The 26387-nt window shown below is 41.5% G+C and overlaps 1 protein-coding gene across 38 annotated transcripts in view; it reads right to left on the bottom strand.

Moving 5' to 3' along the window:
• The window catches only part of DST (dystonin), a 404883-nt gene that overhangs the window by 294711 nt on the left and 83785 nt on the right, over positions 1-26387 (bottom strand). The gene's annotated exons all lie outside the window — the stretch shown is intronic.

Below are 26387 nucleotides of genomic sequence, written 5' to 3'. Positions count from 1 at the left end.
TCTCTCAGCCTCTCCCACCTCACAGGGTGTCTGTTGCAGGGAGAGGAAAGGGAGGGCGAATGTCAGCCGCTTTGAGACTCCTTCGGGTAGAGAAAAGCGGCATAGAAGAACCAACTCCTCCCCCTCCTCCTCCTCCAGAAGTCCTAAAACTCTGTAACACTCTACAGCATCTTCTGTTCTCATCTACTTCTCATCTCATCCAGTTACCAAAAAATACCCAGGGTTTATATCAGGATGGCTGGAGAAACACAGTTAGAAAACAATCTTATTTTAAATGTCCCCCGCCCCCTGCATCTGTTATGTTATCTGTTTTCCTGTTTCCTGTAAACCGCCCTGAGCTCTCGGGGAGGGCAGTAAATAAACAAACAAACAAACCAACCAATAATCACTCTTAGACTCTTTAAATTGTTAAATGACACAATAACATTCTGATTTTTTGTAAAAACTGCCTGTCTAGGATTTAACCCTCTTGCCTGTGGTTCTCTGGGGACAGAATCTTCGTAGATGTATCAGTTTACTACCAAGGAAACTTCAGTTGGGCAAGACTACAAATGGAGGCAATGTTCATTGTACCTGTATGATTTCCCTGTTCAGATATGCTCTCCACAGAATACCAGACATTCACAAAATCATTGTTGAAATAAACATCAACACAGAGTAAATACTCCATAGATTAAAACAAAACTGAAGAACATATTGCTGAACTACAGCCAGTCAGGTGACATATTTGATGGTTGTTTCAATTCCCTGAGTCCCTATCTTTTTATCCACAAAAGGCATCAGAATCTCAACTGTACAGTAATGCAGTTTTGTTGTTATGCAGCCTATCACTCAGAAAACTGTACCTGATGATCAGGAAACTGTAACTGATGAAAGCTATTCCTGCCATTCTACCAACAGCCTACAGACAATCTGAATAATCATTTTCAATGGCCACTGAACTAAGGAGCCAAGCAGAAAAGACACAGGCAATCATATATAAATTATTCCAGTCTAAGCCCTGTGAAATCAGTGGACTTAAGGTCAAATTGGGCAATACACGACATGAGTCGATTTGAGAGTCTTGACTCAAGTTACAGGCACACATAACACCAGGTAGTTGACATTCCCAAGCCATCTTAGGCACTATTCAGCTTGGGAATACAGCACAGGGAGAATGGAGGTGCTTAAACAAGAAGGGCTGACTCCCTGGTTCCACATATAGTATCTGCAGCATCTGGCAACCCACACATATCATCTAGTTTGGCCCTGAGAATAAAGTAACTCTGCAAATAGACTGCACTGTAGATCTTCTACCTTCAGCATCTTGCCTAGCCAAAGTGGCAGATCCTGCAGTGCGATTCCAGCATCAGAGAATTGCTTCACCTTTCCCCAGCCACCTTCCTTGTGGAAGATGAAGGAAACCTTCAAGATGGCTCTGGCATGGGATGACACCAAGCCCCATACTAAAGCAGTACATATTTTGAAGTAGCGCAAACTATGTAACACCAAACCATAATTCTGCTACTCAGAGCTGCAAAATCTGTTGTTTTATTTGTACCTCCGGAGCAAAGAAGGGCAAAGAAATAACGCAATTTGAAAATACCACAGTCCTACTGTTACAAGTTTTTATAGCTGCATCAGTAGGGATCTTGGCTCTTTACTGCTTCTTTCCAGTTTCCTATCTGCCAATATGAAAAGACACATTATGACCCCCGCAGGAGACAGCCAAACAATCCAGGTTACAGAATGAAGCCAAAAATCAAAGCCACTAGATGTATAAATGAAGCAGCTAATGTTTACACCATGCATGCCCTTCTTTATTATAGCTGTCTGTGCTAATCTCCAATCAACCCACAGCTATCCTTTGTTTCTGAAGATGAAAGAAGAATCAAAAGATGCAACTTGGCAACAAAGAAACACAGGGAAAAATGAACAAAAAGGACTTTCTTGAGGCCAATTTAAGAAGACAAACACCACACACAGGAATAATCCTTTGCAGCCTAGAAAGCGTCTTTCAGTTTAGAAATTTATGTCAGTGTGCATTGAAAGTATTTGTCCATGTATACTAAGGTGACCAGACTGTCCTACCTTTGGAGGGACATCTCGGGGCACTTGGCAAATTGTACTTATGTTGAAATGAATATATATATATATTACAATACTATTTTTGCGTTCTATGCATTTTATGAAATTTTTTGTTGCTGCATATAGACAAAATTTTTAATCAACCCCCCCCCCCCCCGGTCAATGGTGTCCCGCTTTACCAGTGTTAAAGTCTGGTCACCTTAATCTATACCAACTGTGACATAAATCCCTGAGACATGAAGAGCAATCCTATGCAAGCTACTTTAGTCTGTCAATGGATGTAGACTGTAGTAACTCTGCATAGGACTGCACAGAATACTGTTTAACCTTGGCTGGATTGTGCCCTATGAAGCAACAAAGTGGCAGGTGTGTTCTCCCATAATGCTAGAAACTGCCAGAAAACCCTCCTGTTTTTTTATGATGACCACTGAACAACTGATATTCCACAATTCCAGTGAATTTTATTCTAGACCGATAAATTAGTCACCAAGTAATCAATGCTGTCTGGGAAATTCAAGGTAGGGAACCACAAACCCTCAAAAGACAGAAAATTCCAGCGATTAACAATGGATGCAGGTGTGTTCAAGTGGGGCAGGTAGAAATGAAGTAGAAAGTAGGCTAGGGCAGAGGAATCTGATATCCAAGAAAGGCTTTGCAGTTGATCTCTCCTCCTCCAAAGCCTACCTCCATAACAAGGCCCTAATTTTTTTTATTATTATTACTAGCTACCGATGTTCAATAATATCACTACTCCTTGCCACTCAGGATCGCCAGTATCAGCTGCCCAGAATCAAGAAGTCCCCACGTGTCCCTAACATCCCAAAACACATATACACATAATATCTCCTGCCATGCCCAGCCTATGTGACTCGCCACATTTTGACCTTTTCCAGAGCAACAACACAGCACCAGGCTGTCACCAAGTGTTTCGGCCAGGGCAAGTTGCCCCACCTCTTCCAAGGTCCATACAGGGAATCATTTTCCAGGCCAGACCTGGTCCATCCCGGATTTGTGCCCTCAGATGACGCAGCTGCGGCAGTGAGGTTCCGCCGCATGGCTCCACCATCAGGGGCATTCCTTTTTATTTTTAAGAAAGTGGGATTGTGTCACAACACAATCCTACTTTCTTAAAAAAAATAAAAAATGCTCCAGGTGCTCCACAGTGCTGTGAAGCTGCCTGGGGCGTTTTTTGTAACTTCCAGGATGTCGTAGTTGGGGGAGGAGCCCGGCCTGGGTGGCCTGACTCTTCTCTTCTGGATGCTCCAGGCCCAGTATAGGCCCCATAGAGGCCCAGGGAAGAAAAGGGAACCTGGATGGCCCCAGTCTGGCATGACATTGTCTGGAAGCAGGCATTAGCTCCGCAACCAGACAAGTGCCAGATTTGGGCCAAATTCCTTGTGTGGAAAAGATCTCAGTGAGATATAGCTAAAATATTGTTTCTTACAGGGCTGGACCTTGACCTGGATAGCCCAGGCTTGCCCAGTCTCATCAGATCTCAGAAGCTAAGCAAGGTTGACCCTGGCTAGTATTTGGATGAGAGACCTCCAAGGAATATCAGGAGCATGACCCAGAGACATTTCTTGCCTTGAAAACCCTGTGGGGTTACTGTAAGTTATCAGTGATTTGGTGGTAGTTTCCACCACCACAGTCAACTGGTAAACAGAAATGAGCAGCAAGCTAAGAGGTATCCCTGATGCATATTTTTACTTCCTCCAGTCCCTTTCAGAGAAAGAGAAGGGTATGCAGATTAGCACTAGAAACACTGATAATTTCAATACAAACACGACCACCATGCAAACTGAGCAAAAGCAAACTTCTTTATTTACATCTAAAATAAACCTCTTGTTCAGATTCACTTTGTTTTCTGTTAAAATTCATCTTCAGCACTGTGCCAAGCAACTTTGTGCTTGTGCAGTAGCCATTTATAAAGTACTACTAGAAAATTCCGAATGCTCTACATAACTTGGCAGGGCGTTGTGGGTCAGTGGTATGGCACATGCTGACACTCTACCTAAATAGGGTACTTTTAAGGATAACAACATACTGATGCCCACAGGAAGCTGCTTTATACCAAATCACCCAAACGGTCTATCTAGCTGTCTATTTGGATAGACAGCAGCTCTCAAGAACCTTGGATCTTTCCCAAGTAAAATATTTCTGGCAAGGATCCCACAATACTAAGCCACTTGGACCTACAGTAGTCCAGTATCTGTCATGGAGCCTACTTTCTAAAATAGCCCAATTTCAACTAGACATGCTTACCGTAACAGTGATACCTTAGTCGCTATCCCTAAATCAATGTCATTAGTTTATAGTAGGCAAGTCCCAGGATGAACCTTACATGTCTGCTTAAGGTCATGTTTAGGGTACTGTGGGTTTAAATTCTGAATGCCATAAAGACATGCTCACTCAAAAAAAAATGACTGTTCAAAATCCTCATGCAGTGCTATTAGGCAGCACTTTTTTAATGTTCTGCTACAGTATGCAAATCTTTCACCTCAATTGTTCTAAGATGCAAACCAAGTGCTTCTGAATGCCATTTTTCTTCTCTTCTTTTCTATCAGTGCCTTGGTTTAACCCGTCAATTATGCAACTAATCTGGCAGAAATTGACTGGGTCATCATGTCAGAATAATTGACCATGTAAACAAATCATCTGCTCTCCTTAAATCAGTATTTTAATACATAGAAGGGCCATAAACTACTTAGACTTTTCTGTTTACACAGATTTAATGGTAAAAACTTTGTCCTTTACAGAAGAAGTAAATGAAATTTATTTATTTATGCATTTGTTTGTTTATATTTTGATTTCTATACCACTCCATCTTGACCAGGTTGTCTCAGGGCAGTGTACATCAACAATTAGCAAATATGTTTCAAATCATAAATCAGCAGTAAAATTAAATCATTTAAAACAAACATTACTCATTAGTATTTAAAATTTAAAGCATCAAATGCTATCTCGCAGATCCAGACTGAAACAGCCCCAAAACTAGGGGGGGGGGATGGAAGAGAATAGGGGAAGGCCCATGTTGGAAAGAAGGCCTGGATATTATTTGTACTGGCCTCAACTGCAGGCTTGGTGGAAGAGCTCCATCATACACGCCCTGCGGATCTTTGTGAGCTACAACAGGACTCAGATTATTTACATTCATTTTACTGATACATTTGAGTTATTTTCGTACTGAGAAAAATTAGCAAACTTAGCATCAAATGGAATATTGTTAGCATTTAAAAATGAACTGCTATACAAAGTCCCTCAGATTTTTTTTTAGAACAAAACAGAGAAAATACTGCAAAATGAAAAAAAATGTCTGACAAGGCAATAATATCAAATGTTTGATGTAACATTGCTAAATTTTCAACCAGTAAGTGTAGATTTGTCTTGAGTGCATATATTAGTAGATGGTAATGTTTCTTCTCATTCCTTTTATTAGCAGATTTCCACATATCAAGTTGTTGCAAAAAACTTAAGAACTGAGTTCTGCACAGTTGATAATCATAATGTAGCACAGGAAAAACTAGTTGCTCAACTAATTACTGAATCCTTTCAAACTATCATGTGTCATTTCAGTAAAAATCAGCCTGACATTCTGACTAATCTTTAATTCTAGAGCAGCAGACATTTTACTATCCTGAAGGGGGAAAGTGTCTTATAACGCCTTAAAATCTGCAACAAATTTGGGTACCTGTTCTATCATTCATTCAGGTCACTCTGTTATGCAACCTAATAATATGTACAATACCACCAGGACTCCCTTCCTCCAATATGACATATGCCTCACCTACCAGCAACCACCGATTGCTATCTACATAGGACATACATTGAATGGCAACAAAAGGAGTATTAATGAAGCAAATCAATAAATGTACATGTATGCCAAGGATAACAATTTGTGTCTATGACAAAGAGGGTTCTAGTTTATCAAAGTTTATGACGCAATAAATCTGTTAGTTATCATAGTGCCTAAGTCAATCTTTAAAGATTCATTAAAAAAAAAACTCATGCATATAAGGAAATGTGCAATAGGTCTGTACATCATGCCTTAACAGCATGCTGCTAAAAGCCTAAAAGTCACAGGTTCAGATTCACTCACATACAAGTCAGTGATCTATTTCAGGTTCAGAGATGGATTACTAAAAGCATGGCTGCCAAATTAGAAGGAAGGGAGAAATATGAATCCCTGTCCAATCTATTTTTAGGTAGTGTAAAAACAAGTGCAGTGCCACACTAAACTGAAATATTATTTTACATGGATTTAAGGAGAGGAGGACTTTGATAAACACAGGCCATACTTCCATCTGGGCATGGCAAAATACCAGTGAAATCCAGTGGGATTGGGATTAAGGCTATAGTAGAGTCTAACGGAATTTTCATTAGCTCAGTAACCCATAGCAAACTCCCAATTATATTGTTTTTTGTAAACATACTTCCTCAGCAAGACAGAAATAAATAGCTTTTATTCACTAGATCCTCAGATCAATGTTGTTTTCATACTTTAACAAATCGCTTTTGATAATGCTGCTTCAATATGCCTGCATTACTGATTTATTCCTTGTTGCGCACTGCAATCCATTTCTCACCTTACTGTACCCAACTTTCATGGCACATGCACAACTGTAAGCTAAAAATACTAAGGACTGTCAAAGGGAACTACCCACCACATGAAACTATGAAAATAGCAGCCCTGTGCTGAGTCCTGCCCAGTAGTAATGTGTAGGGAAACATGTCACATGCTCTTGGTTCAATCATGTTGAGCATTTCGCTATTCCCAATTATATACAATGAAGGCAAGTAAATGCCCAAGATGACTGGATAAATTCACCTCATGTTCATCCTAGAATCAAGCTCCATCTTGTAATCAGAAAATATGCTCTATGCATCTGTTATACCACAAAGCAAAATCATCTATATATTAATAGTGAAGTCAGACAAATCTAGGGATACTTAAATCTAGTGACCAGAGCTGTGAATGGGCAAGAAAGATCTTCTACAAAGCTGAAAAAGGCTCCCAAGTTTGCAGGAAAATGTGAAATCTAAAAATAAAATTGGGGTAGGGTAAGAAAAATCCAAAATGATTAAAGGAACACCTGTAGCTTTAAGCAATGGATATAATGCCCTAGAGCAGTGGTCCCCAACCTTTTTATCACCGGGGACCAGTCAACGCTTGACAATTTTACTGAGGACCGGGATGCCAAGGGATGTCACCACTGCCTGAGCCCCTGCTCCACTTGCTTTCCTGCCAGCACCCCAAACTTCCCACCACCCCTGGGGAGCGCTGCCAGCAGCAGCTGCACAATGCCACACCTAGTGGGAGCCCCAGCCACGGTGGCCGCTGGAGAGCACCAAAGGTGAGCTGGTGGCAGAGTAGCAGGGTAGCCCTCAAGGCAGCAGCTGGGGAGGAGGATGAGAAGGAGCCGTGGCCCGGTACCGACTGATCCGTAGCCCGGTACCGGTCACCGGACCAGGGGTTGGAGACCACTGCCCTAGAGGGAAGCCTCCAAAGCAGCCATTTTCTCCAGGCAGAGAGATCACTGTCATCTGGATCCGAGTTGTAATTCTGGGAGATTTCTAAGTCCCACCTGAGGGTGGCAACTTTATGCCTGTCAGCAACCTTTGGATTTAATCCGACTTGATTTACATGGCTCAAGTGGGGTAATGCTGTAGTTCCCCTCCCCCCAACGAGCAATTTCCTTCAGGGGAATTAAGGTTGCCAACCTTCAGGTGGTGGTAGAATTAGAACTGCTCTTCAGATAACACGAAATGGCTCCTTTGGAGTGTAGACTCTCATTATGCTCTGTGGAAGTCATTTCCTTTCCAATGGAAGTCACCCTTCCAAGGCTCAACCCCCAAATCACCAGGAATTTTCCAACGTGAAATTAGCAAGAGGAACTGATTTTTGTAGTTGGGATTTCTGTTGTGATTCCAGGAAATCTCCAGCTCCCACCTGGAGTTGACAACCTTAGAAGGAGAAAACAAAGCAGGCATATGGGAGATACTATGGTGGCTTCCAAGAAAGGGGAAATCAGTAGAGGAAACGGGAATGAGATACCTCTTTCAAGGCCTTGAGGGTTCCCATATGTAGTAATATTATTAACCACTAAAGAAATCAGTTCAATATTTAGTTTAATTACTATAAAAACATAGAACAAACCATTATGTGAGATTTCAGCAGAAGATGTAGGGAAATTCCTCATAGAATGTGCTCACGTTACTGTTTTTCCCTTTGTTTTTTTTTATTTATTTATTTGGAATTTTATACCTCCCATTCTTTACAGCTCTGGGCAGTTTACATGGAACAATTATGATTTTTTTTACATGGAACATTATATAATTTAATTTATAACATACAGTTTCAATACAACATCATAACAACCAAGTAACAATTTCTAACACAACATAAATAATCACACTGGGGAGATCAAATTTGTTCAGTCATGGAAGGGCGTTTGAGGGGGGTCCAGCAGATGTTCTCAGTTGGTCGGCCTCAAACGAATGCCTGGTGGAAGAGCTCCCTTCTGCAGGCCCTGCGGAACTGTGGAAGTTTGGGCAGGGCTCTGATCTCTTCAGGGAGCTCGTCCACCAGGTGGGGGCCAAGACCAAAAAGGCTCTGGCCCTTGTTGAGGTCTGCCGTGCTTCTTTGGGGCCAGGGATCCATAGCCAGTTAGAGGTGGCAGAGTGCAAGGCTCTTTTGGGGGTATAGGCAGGGAGGCGGTCTCTCAAGTACACCGGGCCCAAAGCGCGTATGGTCTTAAAGGTGGTTACCAAAACCTTAAGCTTAATCCGGAATTCAACTGGGAGCCAGCTGAGTTGTTGGAGTATCGGCATTATGTGGGATCCCCATGATGTTTTGGTGAGGATCCTGGCCGTGGCATTCTTTTTTTTTTTTTTTTTTATAATGATTTTTTTTATTTTCATAAAGATAGAAATATAGTCATCATTTGAGAATATACGACCCCACATTGACTCCACAGTGATATAAACTTTTGCCCAAAACTCTAAGAGCCATGAGTCTAAGAGCCATCCACATTTCCACTACATTAAAAAAAAAAAAAAGCCTGTTTAGATATACAAAAGAAAAGTTATTATTAATCAACTTACTTGAGAGATCGTAGACCTCACATTAACTGCTTGATACAATCTGAGAGCTATCCTAGCAGATATTTCTAGGTTTGAGTTAGATGCTTAACATTAAACATTTCTTATAGCACAGTATTAGTTTTGGCCCTGTATCAATACCCTGATAAAGGGAGAGGAAAGTAGGGCTTTGCCTTAAAGATGTACAAAGAAAAAAAATTACAAAAGGATTTCATAATTTCTCCTTATCCTTAATACAGATACATCTACAAACCATTTATACTTGGCCCATTCTAAGAGCCATCCTGACAGGTATAAGTTGAGAGCTTTGCATTTTCTACAGATCAATATGAGCTTTGGCCCTATAACAATACACCAATAAAAAAAATAATAAGAGGGGAAAGCCCCATTTTATATTTCCAACGCTAACGATTATATTACCTATATGCCTACTAAGAAAAAGAAACAAGAGAGAAAAAAGGCACTGCTTCCCCTTTTTCATAAAAATAGCAATATAGGATACAGTATATGTTGTTAATACAGAGAATAATAAGATTTCCAGGTTTAGATTAAATGCTTAACATTAAACATAGAACAATATAAGCTTTCAGTCTTCTATAGCTTCTCCTTATCCTTGGTTCTAATACATCTACAAAACAATTTTTGCTTGACCCATTCTAAGAACCATCCTCAGTGTAGGCTTTAGTCCTAGGACAATTCACTAATAGAAGAAAGAAAAAATAAGGGGGGAGAACCCCATTTTACATTTTCAGCACTAATGATTATATTACCTATATGCCTATAAAAGAAAAGAGACAAAAAAAAAAAACAAGAGCGAAAGAGACACTGCTTCCCCTTTTTCATAAAAATGGAAATATAGAATACGGTATAACATTAAACATAAAACAATATGAGCTTTCGGTCTTCTTAAGGGGGTCTCATCTCGAGGCTTGCTACATCTTGTCGTTCCCGTAAAATTATATTCTGTCCCATTGGCCTTTGGCGTAGAAAGTGCAGTTGTACTCTTTCCCGCAAAATATGCATCGATAAATCTTGAGGCCGTTGCACCTCCTGGACTCCAGTATCAATACAATTTTTTCCCCAGAGAGATCCTTTAAATCGGTTACTTTCACTGCAGATCCATATTTCTTTTGATTGATTTTTGTACACTCTTGCTTTGAGATGGCTGTATGTCTTTTTAAAAAGGGTGTCCTTATCTGGGCTGCAGAACTCCGGCATCCCATTTTCCGTCTCCAGAATTTCAGATTTCTCTTCTACTGTTGGTTTTCCACCTTGTTTAGAGCTGTCATCAGCCACTGTTATTGATCCATTATTCCTGTTAAAGACGTCTTCCTTGGCATCTTGGATCTCCTTGAAGATATGAATTTCAGATTTCTCTTCTGCTGTTGGTTTTCCACCTTGTTTAAAGCTGTCATCAGTCACTGTTATTGATCCATCATTCCTATTGAAGACTTCTTCCTTGCCATCTTGGATCTCCTTGGAGATATTTTTGATCAATCCATCTAAGAATACTTTGTAATCTTGGGTTTGTATCTCTATTAGATGAGCCAATCTTTTTAACATAGACATGATTTTGACTTTAAAAAAACCCGGCCCCAAACAATTTTACAAGTGGCCAGTAGAGGTCCTCTGTTTTATCCTCTAATGTTCCGGCACAGGCATGTGACGTATTGAAGCCGGTTAAGGCAGGGATTCTCGTACTGGCACAAAGTTCTCGTGAGATTTTCACATTCACTGCTCTTATCTCTATCTCCGAAAACCAAAACAATTACAATAAGAGCTTTTGCCAATTAATTCGAGTTGATTTGAATCCTTCTTCTGCTTAGTTAGGAGAATTAGCCTGCCTCTTAACGAGGTGGCTTCAGGCAGAGCAGAGTAAGAGGGAAACAAAGGGCTTTGATGCAGGAAGAGAGACGGAGAAAAAAAAAGCGAGAGATACTTGCAGTAAATGATGTTTTGGAACTCAGCCGAAGTCCTCCCCTCAGTTCAAAGCGTTCATTTGTGGTAAATCATCATGTAGGGTTGAAGCAGATACTTTAAGATTAAAGAAAGAAAAGAAAGTCCGAGGTAGAAAATGGCAGTCGTCCTCTGGACCTGGAACGCTGACAGCCTATAATCCAGGGAGATATACTCCCTAAAGGATTGGAGACGGCCCCAAGAACTTCCTGGGTAGAAAGGTGAGGTGAGGTTTGCGTACCCCTCCTCTTTTCTGCCAATTGCTTGCACAATTGACCCCTGTCAGGCTTCAGAGATAGCAGAGCAGATGCCCTGCCACCCTCTCAGGACGACATCTTTAGCCACACCCCCTGGCCGTGGCATTCTGCACCAGTTGTAGTTTCCAGATCAAGGATAAGGGTAGGCCTGCGTAGAGCGAGTTGCAGAAGTCTGGTCTAGAGGTGACCGTCGCATGGATCACTGTGGCTAGGTGCTCTGGGTCCAGGTAGGGTACTTGTAGCTTGGCTTGGCGGAGATGGTAAAATGCCAGCTGCGCTACCTTTGTGACCTGGGCTTCCATTGTAAGAGAAGCATCCAGGATCACGCCCAGGTTCCTGGAGGAGTGCGTTGCTGAAAGCTGCACACCGTCCAGGGTGGGCAGACGCACTTCCTCCCATGGTCCCTTCCTACCCAACCACAGGACCTCTGTCTTTGCAGAGTTGAGCTTCAGATGACTCTGCTTGAGCCATTTTGTCACTGCTTCCAGACATCTGGCTAAGGGTTCTGGAGGAGAGTCAGGGCGGTCATCCATCAGGAGGAAGAGCTGGGTGTCATCCGCATATTGGTGGCAACCCAGCCCAAACATCCCCACCAGCTGAGCCAGAGGGTGCATAAAAATGTTGAATAAGATTGTGACAATAGATTAGAGCGACCACTGAATCACTTACCATTAATGGTCCTTCTCCTTGAAGTCAGGAGGACGCCTTGGTGGGTCGTCTTCCTGCCTCCCAGTTAAAGTGGCGGGAAACACCCACCGAGGCGTCCTCCTGAATGTCAAGGTAGAATTGTCTGCTTATGCAATCAATACATTTTTGTGTGAGTTCTTGTTCTTTTTTAGGAAAGCTGTACATTAACTTGAGGGCCTCTTGGTGTTATATTAAAAATTAGAAGTAACTAACTGAAGTGTAATATTAAAACTAATCAGTTTTCCCGGACTGTTAAAAGTTTATAACTGCAATTTAGTGCTAAAATCATAATGAAAAATAATTGTGGAGTGAAGGGAGGCGGGAAGATGAGATTAGTTATATAGTGTACACCAGTGGTCCCCAACCTTTTTGAGGCTGGGGATCGGCAGGGCAACTGCTCGCCTACGCATGCCGCGCATCACGCATGCGCGGCCCTGATTCCCTCTCCCCCCCCCTCCCGCAGTAAGAAGCTTCCCGGGCTGAAAGCTTGCGGCCTGGGAAGTTTTTTACTGCGGGGGGGGGGCGGGGAGAGGGAGCTGCGGCCCGGCATCGGGCCGCAGCCCGTGGTTTGGGGACCACTGGTGTATACCATGCTCCAAAAATTTATTGTTTTCAAAGGGTTTTCCAGGGCTGATCAATCATAATGCACATAAAGCCCTTTTTTACAGGACTAAATTATCTTAATAACAAAGGAAGAAAATTCTCCTTGTGGTAACTTCCCACACTGAAATGTTTATTTGAATAAATCCAGTGCTCTCGTACCTATTCCTATGCTACTCCCCCAGTTTCAAGAGTTTACTATAAGACAAAGAGGAGTGTCTATTGAAAAACATGTTAAAAGTCCCTTCCCATTACGGAACTAATCTGAGTTTATTTTGTACTTTGGGGGGGGGGGGCATTTTTATCCAGGACACCACTTGTAGGGGATGAGAATATATATGAGGGAGCACAGTAGCACGGATGCAGTTTAAATGACTACCAAGAAGTACAACAAACCATCTCTCAAGAGAATCTGAAGAAATTTAGACAACCATGACATGTGATTGTATAACATAGGTATTCCTGCTTTTCTGGGATATGTAGTCCCTAGAGATGTTATAGATATCCCACACATGACAGCTGAATAAAGTCTGCTTACACAGGTCTAACACAGAGTCTGCCATTTGACATTAACAGCTAATATTAACACTCCACTTAGAACTCTACACAATTCAACAGTGTTAATATGTTCAAGAAATGCAATTGTTTTGTGGATTATAAAATTGTGATATCATTTTTTCAGTTTGAAATAACATTACTTGTATTCTACCATTCCACTCTTCAGAACAGCCACTTAAATTGACTGCAAAAAGGTTACAAACTTTGCTAAAAAGGTAATAAGATACGAGCCATTGAAACTATTGAAGCAATGCCAACATGAATATTTTAGATAAATATTTTGGAAAGCAAGACAGCGATGACCTCTATTTCAAACCCGAATCTGATCGTCTATTATTGGAGTGCCTCAAAATATGAGCCCCATTTTCACAGTACAAGATTGGAAGATTCCACACACAACTAAGTACAGGACCTTCTGGTTTAGGCACTAATTGAGACTCCTTCGGGTAGAGAAAAGGGGAATATAAGAACCAGCTTCTTCAGTAATACCAGGACATCCTGGTTCAGGCACTAATTGATGAAGTGTACCTGTGCAAAGCCTGCTCCCTTCCACTGCCAAAGCACCAGAGAATATGTTTCTTAACTGTTCTGAGCACACCAGTCAAAGTTGCTCCAAACTGTCCACGACCTAACATGTAAACCCTATTCACTAACTTCTGAAGAGAAGACTGTGGGGCTTGCTCTCTCATATGTAACATTTTTGCTGCATTTAAACCTGGCTAGTTGCTCCTCCGCTGCATCAGAAGTAGGCTACATTTAATCCCGCAATACTTATCTATGAAGCATTACATAATTTGTGACCCACAAGGCAGAATACAGCTTTGTAGACATATACAGTGACTTAACAACACTTGACAGAAAAGTTTACTGAAGCCACAGTGCAGCAACATCTTACAAAGAAAAATAACATTTAACCACTGAGTACTGATAAGATCTTTCAAACATACTAGTAGGTGTTTTAGCAATGGAGGCCAAAGGGGATCACTATACAAGTACATAGCTGATTGGCCAAGCATTGGTTACCATGTAAGGGTGTGTGATTCAGTTCAACTGAGTCAAAAAATCAATGCTGATTTGGGTTTGTTCTGGCATTTCCTAAGCAAAATGCAATTTTCCTATTCAAATCATGAGCTGAATCACAAAAACCTGAATAGATTTGAATAGTTCATTATAACTTATGGACTTATTATAACTTATGGAGGAAAGGGAAGGTGATTGTAAGCCACTTTGAGATTCTTTCGGGTAGAGAAAAGTGGTATATAAGAACCAACTCTTCTTCTTCTATTAAAATCTACGGAAATCTAGCCTAAGTCCAGTGATTTAGTGGAGGTAGGGGGTTTGAGGTAGAGGAACCAAATTTGCAGCATAGCTGCTGGAACCTCTCCTCAAAATAACCAAAGTCTCAAGGCCTTCCTGATACAGCCAGAAACCGGGTGGGGCAGCCCTCAGCCAAAGAGCCTGCAGCTGGAGCTAATAGGAGCTGCAGATGGACCCCATCTACCTTGATAGCAAGATACCAAGCATGCTGAACTTCTGACAGTTGATGGGGAAGATCACCTCCTCCAACGCTGCTGTTCAGGGCTTGGAGTCTTTACCAATGGTCTCTGAAGCTGCTCCTCCAGCGAGTCCTCCAGGCTGGTAGCTGCCTTGTCTAATGACTCAGCACAATAAGTCTGGGTCTCAGCCTGGCTGGGCCCAAGCGGCTCATCCTTGGGGGAAATAGGCAGGTCCAGTTCTGTGACTGATGGGTCTCCCGGCAGTTCCAGAAAATCCATGACTCCAGAGCGCTCCAGACTTGGCGCTCGATTAGCAGGTGCGAGCATCACACAGTCTCTGCCTGCCCCGCCAGCAGTGGCCACTTCCTTTTCCCTTTCCTACTGCCTCTGTCACCCACCTCCCTGTCTCCATTTATACAGCAATTTTTATCTGCTGGCCCACCTCAATGACTTGCCCAGTAGCAGCTCAGTCACATCTCTAACTTTCCCTGCCAATTCTTCCATCCTCAAAATATGACTGAAATATCACAACATATCACCACAAGATTTTGTGCCCTCCCGTAAGTAAATGTTTGAGGAATTATTAAAAGTTCCCTCACTTTTTTTAATTCTTAGAATTTTTCTATAATATCCCTTATCCCCACAGTGGGAATTTTTTGTTAATTCACATTCTGGAACCATTGTTCAGAATCAGATATAATTATACATTTTGATCCTGTAACTTATGACATGAGCAACAGTTTTCAAGCTATGTAGATTATATAGTTGCATCTTTTCTATTCTATACTACACACAAGGAATAGAAATTTTCCTTTGCCTCAAGGAAAATATATATATATACCAGAAATATAGATTATAGACTTTTTCTTTCCATAGGACTATTGCTTATTTTTACAGCACATTTGTCAGCACTTATCCTATACAGTAGCAATCCCCAACCTGTGGGCTGCGGACCACATGTGGTCCTTCGACTAATTGGAGGTGGGCCCCGAAGGACGCCTTCTCCCCCCCCCCGGCCCTTTACTTCAACCCCCCCCCCAGGCCATTACAACACACTTCATTGTTGTGGCGTGTCTGTATCTTATTTTGAAGGGATGTTTAAACATTACAATAGCGATCAGAGAGCGTTAGGGCAGTGGTTGAGAGTAGAGGAGTAAACTACCCCCCCACCAGGCCTCAGTAAATGGCGTTGAGTGGTCCCCGGTGAGTGGTCCCCGGTGATAAAAAGGTTGGGGACCACTGCTATACAGGATACTCTGATCCTTTTTCAACAAATTTAGGAAATATTTGATCTGTCTTATATTCTCCAGATATTTAAGGAAAAGGCAAACAAATGGACATTGAACTACAGAAGCAAGTAAAGGGGAGTTGGAATGTTCAACTGTGTGTATAGTTGCTGTAAACATGTATAGACTCAGAATTTAAAAAAAGAAAAGAGCAGGCAGAGGAAATGCTTACAGCATACACAAAAACTTGGTAGAATTTCATTTGAAAAGTATGGTAATTTATGAATACCTTTATTATACAGCATTTGAAAGAATGGTTCCTGCAAATACTGAGGAAATTCTGCAATTAAACTGAACACTGTTACTAGGTTATATGTCCACTGTATACTCGAGCCACTTACTGTAACACAAGCCACCCATATCAATTTGGATTAATGCCCAGAAAAGAATGACTTTACAGTTGTCTAAAGATCAGCCAGCCCTTCAACTTGTTAATATGGGAAGCCAAGCCAGTTTCAACAGGAATGTCCAGCTACCAACCCCCAGACATTCCAGCGTAGGTGTGGTCATTATTAGCAGCTCCTCATCTGACCTCTTCCTTTGTGATGGTACATGAAGTGAGAGACTGTTTCACAGGCAAGTATCAACACTGGTACATGAGTATCCAAGCAAAGAGTTAAAAGGAAAATAATGTTTTATAGAAAATTATAGTCAGTATCAAAAACAAAAATACAGAAGCTTGGAACCTGAGATAGCTACTTTTATATCCCAAGTTTAGCACCGAGTCTTGGGAGGTATCTAAAATATGTCATTTTCTGGCCATCACAGACTGCTTGCCACACAATGACAAAAGTTTCAATGTACAGATCTGTTCACATATTTCATTTTCCTATTGCACCCAGTTATTAAAATTAAGCATTTACAAAATAAACTAGCTACAATCTGCTACATGATTTAGGTAAAAGCTATGTAGTAACTTTTGGCAACCAAAAACACCATGAAACAGCAAACAAGCTTTTGAGTTCTACAAAATTCTTATTCGGAAACATGTTTGATATAAAATTATATTTCAAGCCATGAAGAAATGGACACAAATCTGCAACTGTTTGAGACACCTACAAATGGAATGCAGGTTGCATCCCAGACTCAATTGAATTGGGTGCAGCTCAATTTTAAGTTGCACCAAATCCTGCTGGGACAAAGAAGCAAAAAACAGAAAGTATGAAGAAATGCCCTCCCCCAAGGAAATCAACACTAATATTTCAATTATTGTGACTGTTCTCCCTCCACGTACAGGAGCAGACAAATAGCTAGGTAGAAAGGGTTGTAGGGAGGAGCTATCAAGTTATGATAAAAACATCTGATCAAAGCAGGACAATGATTTAATATGCATGCACTAATAAGAGGACCCACCACTGAAAATTTTGGCAGCCTTTGGAAGAAAGCTAATGACTGATAACTGGACATCTTATTTTATTAAGTGACTCTGTTACTCTACAGTTCTTACCTTGGAGCTTTTATTGGCTGCTATACATATTTGAGACTCTTGTGGCACAGGGTGGTAAGGCAGCATACATGCTGTCTGAAGCTCTGACCATGAGAAAATGACATATTTTAGATACGTCCCAAGACTCGGTGCTAAACTTGGGATATAAAAGTAGCTATCCCAGGTTCCAAGCTTCTGTATCCTTGCTTTTGATACTGACTATAATTGAGCTGGCTCAAGGTTCACTCAGCCTTCCATCCTTCCGAGGTCGGTAAAATGAGTACTGAGCTTGCTGGGGGTAAAATGGTAATGACTGGGGAAGGGAATGGCAAACTACCCTGTATTGAGTCTGCCAAGAAAATGCTAGAGGGCGTCACCCCAAGGGTCAGACATGACTTGGTGCTTGCACAGGGGATACCTTTACCTTTAGACGTATTTTATAAGTGTTAAAACTAGACCTTTGAAGAATGTCCTATAAGTGTCGAAACGCATCAGTCTACCGGTTCATATAGTGCATAGCACACAGTTTTGCAATAGCCTATGAGCTGTTTTTAATTCCTAAATCTTTTTTTTAATGCACAATAAAGTAATATTATTTTAACATTTATACAGATATTCAACCCTTGAAGGTCCTAACTAGGGTTGTGCGCTTTGGCTGCCAAAACGGCCATTCGAGCCCAAAGCAGCCAGCGCCATGGCGCGGGGGGAGGGATGGCACCAGCGTCAGCGCGCCAATCAGCACATGCACACAGGCACAGAGCTCTGCACCTGTGTGCGGGTGCCGGGTTGCATGCTCCCCCCGCACCGCTAGCTGCTTCAGGTTCGAATGGCCGTTTCGGCAGCCAAAGCGCACAACCCTAGAACTGTCACCGGTTGGGTTTTTATGGTTCCCATTCCCAGAAAGCCAACAAGAAAGAACAGGAGAAACTTGTAAATCAGGTCCTTCACAAATGGCTTTCTACCTTCAAGAATATAAACATTGGCAGTTAATCAGAAAACTTGCTCTCTGTTTTGGAGGAGGAAGAAGAGGGGAGTCTCAAAGCAGCTTACAATTGCCTTCCCTTCCTCTCTCCCCCCCCCCCAACAGATACCCTGTCAGGGAGGTGAGGCTAAGAGAGCTTTTGTCAGGACTGCTTGGTCAGAACAGCACTATTGGGGCTGTGACTAGCCCAAGGTAGAAGCTGCTGCTCCTAAACACTATACCATGCTGGCTTGACTGATCCTAATAAAAATTAATGCATGACTTTTTGAGAGTTGGGCGGATTTTTTCCCTTCTACCTAATCTAACAGGCCTATAAGTGTTGATTTGGGGAATAGAAATAAAAAGCCAAAAGAGTTTGAAATGCATTTGTTAAACTGAGATATTCTGTTAATGGAAACTGAAGGTTTTTTCCAGTTCTACATTTCTTGATTATTTCCCCCCTGAAATTCAGAAGAACACTTGGGGGTGGGGGGAGATAGAAAATTCTACTGCCACTAGCCAAAGACAATCTCTCCCACCTATGTGTGTACAAACACTTTTTGGTCTTAAAGCCAATGACACATGTAAACTCAGAACAAGGTGGTCACATAGTTGTCTGCTATCTCTTTCACTAGAAATAAATTTGATTCCCCAAAAACGTGGTTATAGAAAAGGAAGCCACTAGTATTCATATATTTACATTTCTCATTCTAATTAGAATGGATTCATCTTTTAGTGAAATCACATGGAAATAACAAGCAATTTTTCCACATATCCTTTAGCAGGACTCCCATGAAGTCCTACGACAATAACTCTTCAGAATGCCTCAACCAGGGCTGCTGACTCTGGGTTAGGAAATTCCTGGATATTTGGGGCCAAGACTCAGGATGGAATTTGGGGAGGGAGCTCAGCAGAGACGCAATGCCATAGCATTCACCCTCCAAAGTTTCCATTCTGTCCATGAGACCTGAACTGTGTAGTCTGGAAATCAGTTGTAATTCTGAGAGAGCTTCCAGTTTCATCTGGAGACTGGCAACACTAGATTTTCAACATATTCTACTTCACCTCACAGTCCAAATTCTCCCATTTACTCCCATAATCCCAGTATTGTTGATGTTCCCCAGTGTCTCTATTTCTGTCATGTCACAATTCTCCAGAACTGCCAAGCCCAGGCAACATTTCTAAACTCAACAAGCTAAATGCTATATCTGAAGTAAATTATTCCAATTAAGCTGATTTACATCATCACATCTGATAGGCAAGTTTTATATTGAATCCAAGTACACTAGGATTCTGACCACAGAACTCAAGATACTTTTGGAATGGGGAGCATGAAGAGGAACAGTATTTATGGCTTTGCAGTATTCTGAGGGCATTACATCTGCTGTTACTACATTTAGAGCTATAATGAAAATGGCTATTGATCAAGAGACTGTGTGGATTTCATTGCTATACTGCAAGTAGGACGTAAATCAGTCACTGGAGACTGAAAATTTGAAATCCTTGGATCTATTATACTGTATCCTATAAATTATTTTCCAGATGCCGTAACATCTTCTAGTCCAATATCATTTCAAATCTAGGACTTTTTCCAATAACTTGAAAATTAATTTAATTAAACAGGAAAACCTCTTAGCTGACAGTCTTCTAGCAGATTACACAATGTAGATGAGGACAAGTGTCCCTATAATTATACAACATATTAATCACTGGAAATGTGGCATTTGTTGATCAACAGAATATAAGCAGCTTGAGGACCAAAATACACAACACATTTGGTCAGTAGATGCCTCTGGATTTCCAGAACACAACTTGTTTACACTGTAGTCACATACCAGCTACTAGAATGTCATTTTAAAGATCACAAGTAGTCTTTATCAACTTGAACTGTTGCTGGGGACAGAATCCTGCCTTTCCTCCAGGCCATTTTCAGATAGTACTTATCCATCTTCTCATCCTTTCAGGAGCAGCTGTTTCAAGATGGGAGGCAATTGCCAACCACAAGCTCTATAGGCCAATGACACAATTCTCATTCCTAGAACATATGGCAGGTGCCACATTGTGGAACAGCACATAGAAGAGCCATGGGTGGCATGTCAAACAGCCCCATGTAGCTCCTAAGCCACTGAATGTCACTATCCTAGTGGAAAGGTAGTACTTAACAATCATTTGCAGAGTTTGGTCCAACTGAGACCCAGAGTTGATACAAGACTATTTCTGTCAGCACTATGAGAATCCTCCTGAAAAATATGTCTATTCAGATAACTCATCTGTAAAAATGTGCTTAATGCATTATTCATCTCTTTGAACTTAAACAGAGCATGAAATTAACTACATAGAGAACTTATTATTAATTAAGTACAAAAATGGGAATTTCCTTTAATGTCTGTGTGTGCACCTATGGGAGAATGAAGAATGCAAGACTCTAATGTCACCATGCTTTCTTTCTACATACTTGAAAATTATAAATTGTCCTACTGCTTCCACAGATTTCTCTTTCCTCCAGAATGTCAGCAATTGGGACTAGTTAATGCAACTGAGGAGGTTGGATTTTGCCCTAAGGTTTCCAGCTCCTGACCTGGATGCTCTGTAATTAATGCGAAAAACTACTTTTTTCATTCATTTATTCATTTGTTCATTCATTCATTGGTAGCCCTCTTACGAAGTCTTGGGATGGCTAACAACAATTAAGGATCCAAACATATAAATTAAAAACAATAAAACATGAATATGTAAAAATTTAATTCAGTTGAAATTGCTCCACCTTATCCCACTAAACTAAATTTTCAGATCTAAATTATGATAGTAGTGATAGAGGGAGAGGTAGGGAGGAAGGCCTGTGTTGATGTTTTGTGCGCACTGTATTGGCCTCAACCAAACATTTGGTGGAAGAGTGCTGTCTTGTATGCCCTTTGGAACCTTGACAACCCCTTGATCTCTGCTGGCAGCTCATTCTACCAGGCTGGAGCCAAGGCCAAGAACGCCCTGGCTCTGGTTGAAGCCAAGTACACTTCTTTAGGGCAAGAGACCACGAGCAAGTTAGAGTGTACTAATTATAGAACTCTTCAGGGTTTTGTAACAAAGGCACAATCCTGGACACATTTACCAAACAGTAAGCACAATTGCTTTTAGTAGAATTTACTCCTGAGTATTTGATGGGAGACCACCAAGGAAACCCTAGGTTTGTTATGAAAAAAGGTAATGACAAACAACGCCTGAACACCTCTTGACTAGAAAACCCCACGGGGATGCCGTAAGATCACTACAATTTAACACAAAAAAAGAGAAAAGTTATACACGCTATAATATAAAATTTAGAGTCAACATTATAAGACTGTTACTGCCCAGGGAAAATTTACTGAATGATGTATATAGTACTGATTTTTCCCTCAGATAATACAATAGATAGGCAGCCTGATGCTCCTGAAAATGGTGACAGCCCCAGTATGCAATGGTTTCACTAGGAACAGGATTATTCTCAGTTGACAATGTGATGACAATTATGTATTAAACAGCCATACTTAATACTCATTTATTGGACTGCAACTTCAACACTGCCAGTAATTCCTATGAGATCCTCTCAGTAACTCAGTGCTAAGCACGCTGTATCTACTGCAGTCTTTCACCAATGTTTTCACAGGAAGCGTGTAAAGAAATATTTGCCTTGTACAAGTTTACACAAACCAAAATCTCATGGCAAGCTTGTTTAATTTGTAAAATACTAAAGAGAATTTATTCCTCTGTATGTCTGTGGTGGTGAGACTCGAGCATACACTTCAAATATCTAAGCAATATGCATTTTCTTATTGAAAACCTCTAGTAGATCCACTGCGGGGGGGTTAATAAAAGAAAAAGAATGTGAGTAGTTGGCTCAAGATGCAGCCAAATAGCTCCTTCCTTGCTGACTGAGCATTATCTTAAATTAAACATGACAGGGCGCTAGAAGTTATCCCTCAGCAAGTCACAAAGTGATTTTCATCAGAAAGGCCAAAGCTGAGAGTGAGCTAAGATTGGCCAGGGAAGCCCATTGTAAAAGGAAAAATTTTTCAGTTCAAGATTTTTCAGTTATGTGAGGAGCAAATGTAAAGTAAAGGAGGCAATAGGCCCACTGTTGGGTGCGGATGGACAAACTCTAACGAAAGATGCAGAGAAAGCAGAAAGGCTTAGTGCCTATTAAAGGTAAAGGTATCCCCTGTGCAAGCACCGAGTCATGTCTGACCCTTGGGGTGACGCCCTCCAGCGTTTTCATGGCAGACTCAATACGGGGTGGTTTGCCAGTGCCTTCCCCAGTCATGACCGTTTACCCCCCAGCAGCAAGCTGGGTACTCATTTTACCGACCTCGGAAGGATGGAAGGCTGAGTCAACCTTGAGCCGGCTGCTGGGATCGAACTCCCAACCTCATGAGCAAAGCTTTCAGGCGGCTGCCTTACCACTCTGCGCCACAAGAGGCTCAAGAGGCCTATTATACATCTTTTTTTCCCCACTGGTCAAAGGGTTTAGGCACATCTAGGGATGGCAGTAGCCAAAGGATAGTGTCTGGGTGGCAGGTTAACATGGATAGAGAGGTTGTCGAGAGGCATTTAGCTGCACTGGATGAGTTCAAATCCCCTGGGCCGGATGAAATACACCCGAGAGTGCTTAAAGAACTTTCCAGAAAACTTGCACAGCCCTTGTCCATCATCTTCGGGACCTCCTTAAGGACTGGAGATGTCCCGGAGTACTGGAAGAGAGCAAACGTTATTCCGATCTTCAAAAAAGGGAGGAAGGATGACCCGGGAAACTACAGACCAGTGAGTCTGACCTCTGCTGTGGGGAAGATAATGGAGCAGATATTAAAGGGAGCGATCTGCAAACATCTGGAGGGCAATTTGGTGATCCAAGGAAGTGAGCATGGATTTGTCTCCAACAGGTCCTGTCAGACCAACCTGGTTTCCTTTTTTGACCAAGTAACAGGTTTGCAGGATCGTGGAAATTCGGTTGATGTCATTTACTTAGATTTTAGTAAAGCTTTTGATAAGGTTCCCCATGATGTTCTGATGGATAAGTGGATAGGAAATTGGTTAGAGAACCGCACTCAAAGGATTGTTGTCAATGGTGTTTCATCAGACTGGAGAGAGGTGAGTAGCGGGTACCTCAGGGCTCAGGGCTCGGCCCGGTACTTTTTAATATATTTATTAATGATCTAGATGAGGGAGTGGAGGGACTACTCATCAAGTTTGCAGATGACACCAAATTGGGAGGACTGGCAAATACTTCAGAAGATAGAGACAGAGTTCAACAAGATCTGAACACAATGGAAAAATGGGCAAATGAGAACAAGATGCAATTTAATAAAGATAAGTGTAAAGTTCTGCATCTGGGTCAGAAAAATGAAAAGCATGCCTACTGAATGGGGGATACGCTTCTAGGTAACACTGTGTGTGAACGAGACCTTGGGGTACTTGTGGATTGTAAACTAAACATGAGCAGGCAGTGTGATGCAGCGGTAAAAAAGGAAAATGCCATTTTGGGCTGTATCAACAGGGGCATCACATCAAAATCACAAGATGTCATAGTCCCATTGTATACGGCACTGGTCAAACCACACCTGGAGTACTGTGGGCAGTTCTGGAGGCCTCACTTCAAGAAGGACGTTGATAAAATTGAAAGGGTACAGAGGAGAGCGACGAAGATGATCTGGGGCCAAGGGACCAAGCCCTATGAAGAAAGGTTGAGGGACTTGGGAATGTTCAGCCTGGAGAAAAGGAGGTTGAGAGGGGACATTATAGCCCTCTTTAAGTATTTGAAAGGTTGTCACTTGGAGGAGGGCAGGATGCTGTTTTCGTTGGCTGCAGAGGAAAGGACACGCAGTAATGGGTTTAAACTATAAGTACAACGATATAGGCTTGATATCAGGAAAAAAAATTTCACAGTCAGAGTAGTTCAGAGTAGTAGTGGAATAGGTTGCCTAAGGAGGTGGTGAGCTCCCCCTCACTAGCAGTCTTCAAGCAAAGGTTGGATACACACTTTTCTTGGATGCTTTAGGATGCTTAGGGCTGATCCTGCGTTGAGCAGGGGGTTGGACTAGATGGCCTGAATGGGCCCTTCCAACTCTATGATTCTATGATGCTATGAAAAGAATGCAATTTTTAAATATATTGAGGATTAAAAGCACTCTAAGATATTGCACAATAAAGGTAGGGTCACTCCGGATCAATCCTTCTTGCTGCAGAAGGAAAATTTAAATCACCCCAAATCCAAACGGAAATCGCATTCTGTGTAGAGGGCAGGGACTGAATCGACCTGGGATTGGAATAAAAGCTCCGTGCAGTTCACAGCCTGGTTGCAATCTGAAATTATGCTTGCAATAGGTAGCGCTGCAGACTCTTGGAATCAAGATAATGGTACCTTGTCGGATCCTGGAGGTAGATCCCAGAAAAGGCTAGGGTACAGATCCTAGCAGGTTTCAGCTAACATGCATGTGGAAGCAGTCTTGCTAATTCTAATCCTTCATGTATAGCAAGCATTGGCTTTGTTCTGAAAAGTACATCTCCTTTGTGATAGAATCCGATAATCTTCTGTGCAGACTTCACAGTTCACTATAATCACTCAGCTGCCCAACAGATAAGAGACAGAAAACAGGTCTCTGGAAAGGCAGCCTAGGAATGAATGAATGAATGAATGAATGAATGAATGAATGAATGAATGAATGAATGAATGAATGAATGAATGAATGCCCGCCATACTAAGGTGGACTGTGGAATATGTACACAAGTGGGTGATCCAATCACTTTCCAAAAGACAGAAGATTTAAGAGAAGGCTTCAGATCACAGGCACATAGCTAGAATTATGTTCTCGTGAATAGATCAAATAATTATTTATGGCCACTGCATTCAATACAAATTGGACGAAGTTGTTAAGTGATCAGAGCACTCAGGTAACAATACAGGTTGCCAGGTTTTGTGCCGCTTCCATTAAAATACATAATTCTTCAGTAAGAACCACCCTTAGGGGAAGAGCAGTATACAAATGTAATAGATAAATAAATGTCTTTCCCTTGTTCACAAATAATGACATGTTTTAATTGTATTGTGTTTTACAATTATATTTATATGGCTTTGTGGTTTTCTTGTAGTCTGAATGACTAACAACATTTACTTACAACTATAATAATGATGGTGGAACGCTAATGCATTTTCCTAAGGAAAAAATGAGAGAGAAAACTTGGCATAGCTAGATGTATCAAGTACTTTCTTTCCTTACAATTGGCAAAGTAATAAGGAATTTAACAAAAATAACACTTTTATGTGTACACAAGGTCTCTGCCTGACAACCTATAGGATTATGTGCCAGAAGCCTAGACTGAGGGGGAAAATACAGGTGTCTGAAGCAGGCAATGGAAAGATGACAGACATTAAATACTAACTATGCAAGCAAATGAGAAAATGGAAATCGCTGACTACCTCCCATCAGGGAAAATCCCCAGCCAGGGGATGGGTTTATAAGATATTAAGAACTGAAATCTGGTGTGGAAATGATGACAACCACTGGATTCCTCTTTTATACCGTATTTCTGTAATAAATAACTTGATGTTTAATGGACACCTGCTGTTCTCTATATTTATCATCCCCTTTGCCTCTGGAGTCCCACTCTTAAGATTCTTGAATCAGATGTGATGAACTGTATGGACATCTGGCCTCTATCTGGTCTATTCTACCAGACCACCATCCCTTAAAATAAACAACATAAACAATGTATCATTTGCTAGAAATACATTCTTCTCCTTCTTTCTTAACCACAATCAAGAAGGGAAAAGCCATAGATACATCAACCCTTCAAGTGCTGAGAACAGGAATTGGCAAGAGTATCAAGCAAAGTGAATTAAGGAACGACGTTCCATTCTGGTTTCGGAGGCCTGCACCCTCATGTACTTATGCAGAGCTTCTGAAAGCAGCTGCGTAGAAAAAAGAATTTCAGCAGGTGGAAGCTCAGCATGCAGACCGAAGAAATGCC

This window comes from Paroedura picta, chromosome 1, assembly GCF_049243985.1.
Source record: "Paroedura picta isolate Pp20150507F chromosome 1, Ppicta_v3.0, whole genome shotgun sequence".
Lineage (NCBI taxonomy): Eukaryota > Metazoa > Chordata > Lepidosauria > Squamata > Gekkonidae > Paroedura > Paroedura picta.
The sequence above is the reverse complement of the archived record's forward strand: the minus strand, read 5'-3'. Positions and strand labels throughout refer to the sequence as shown.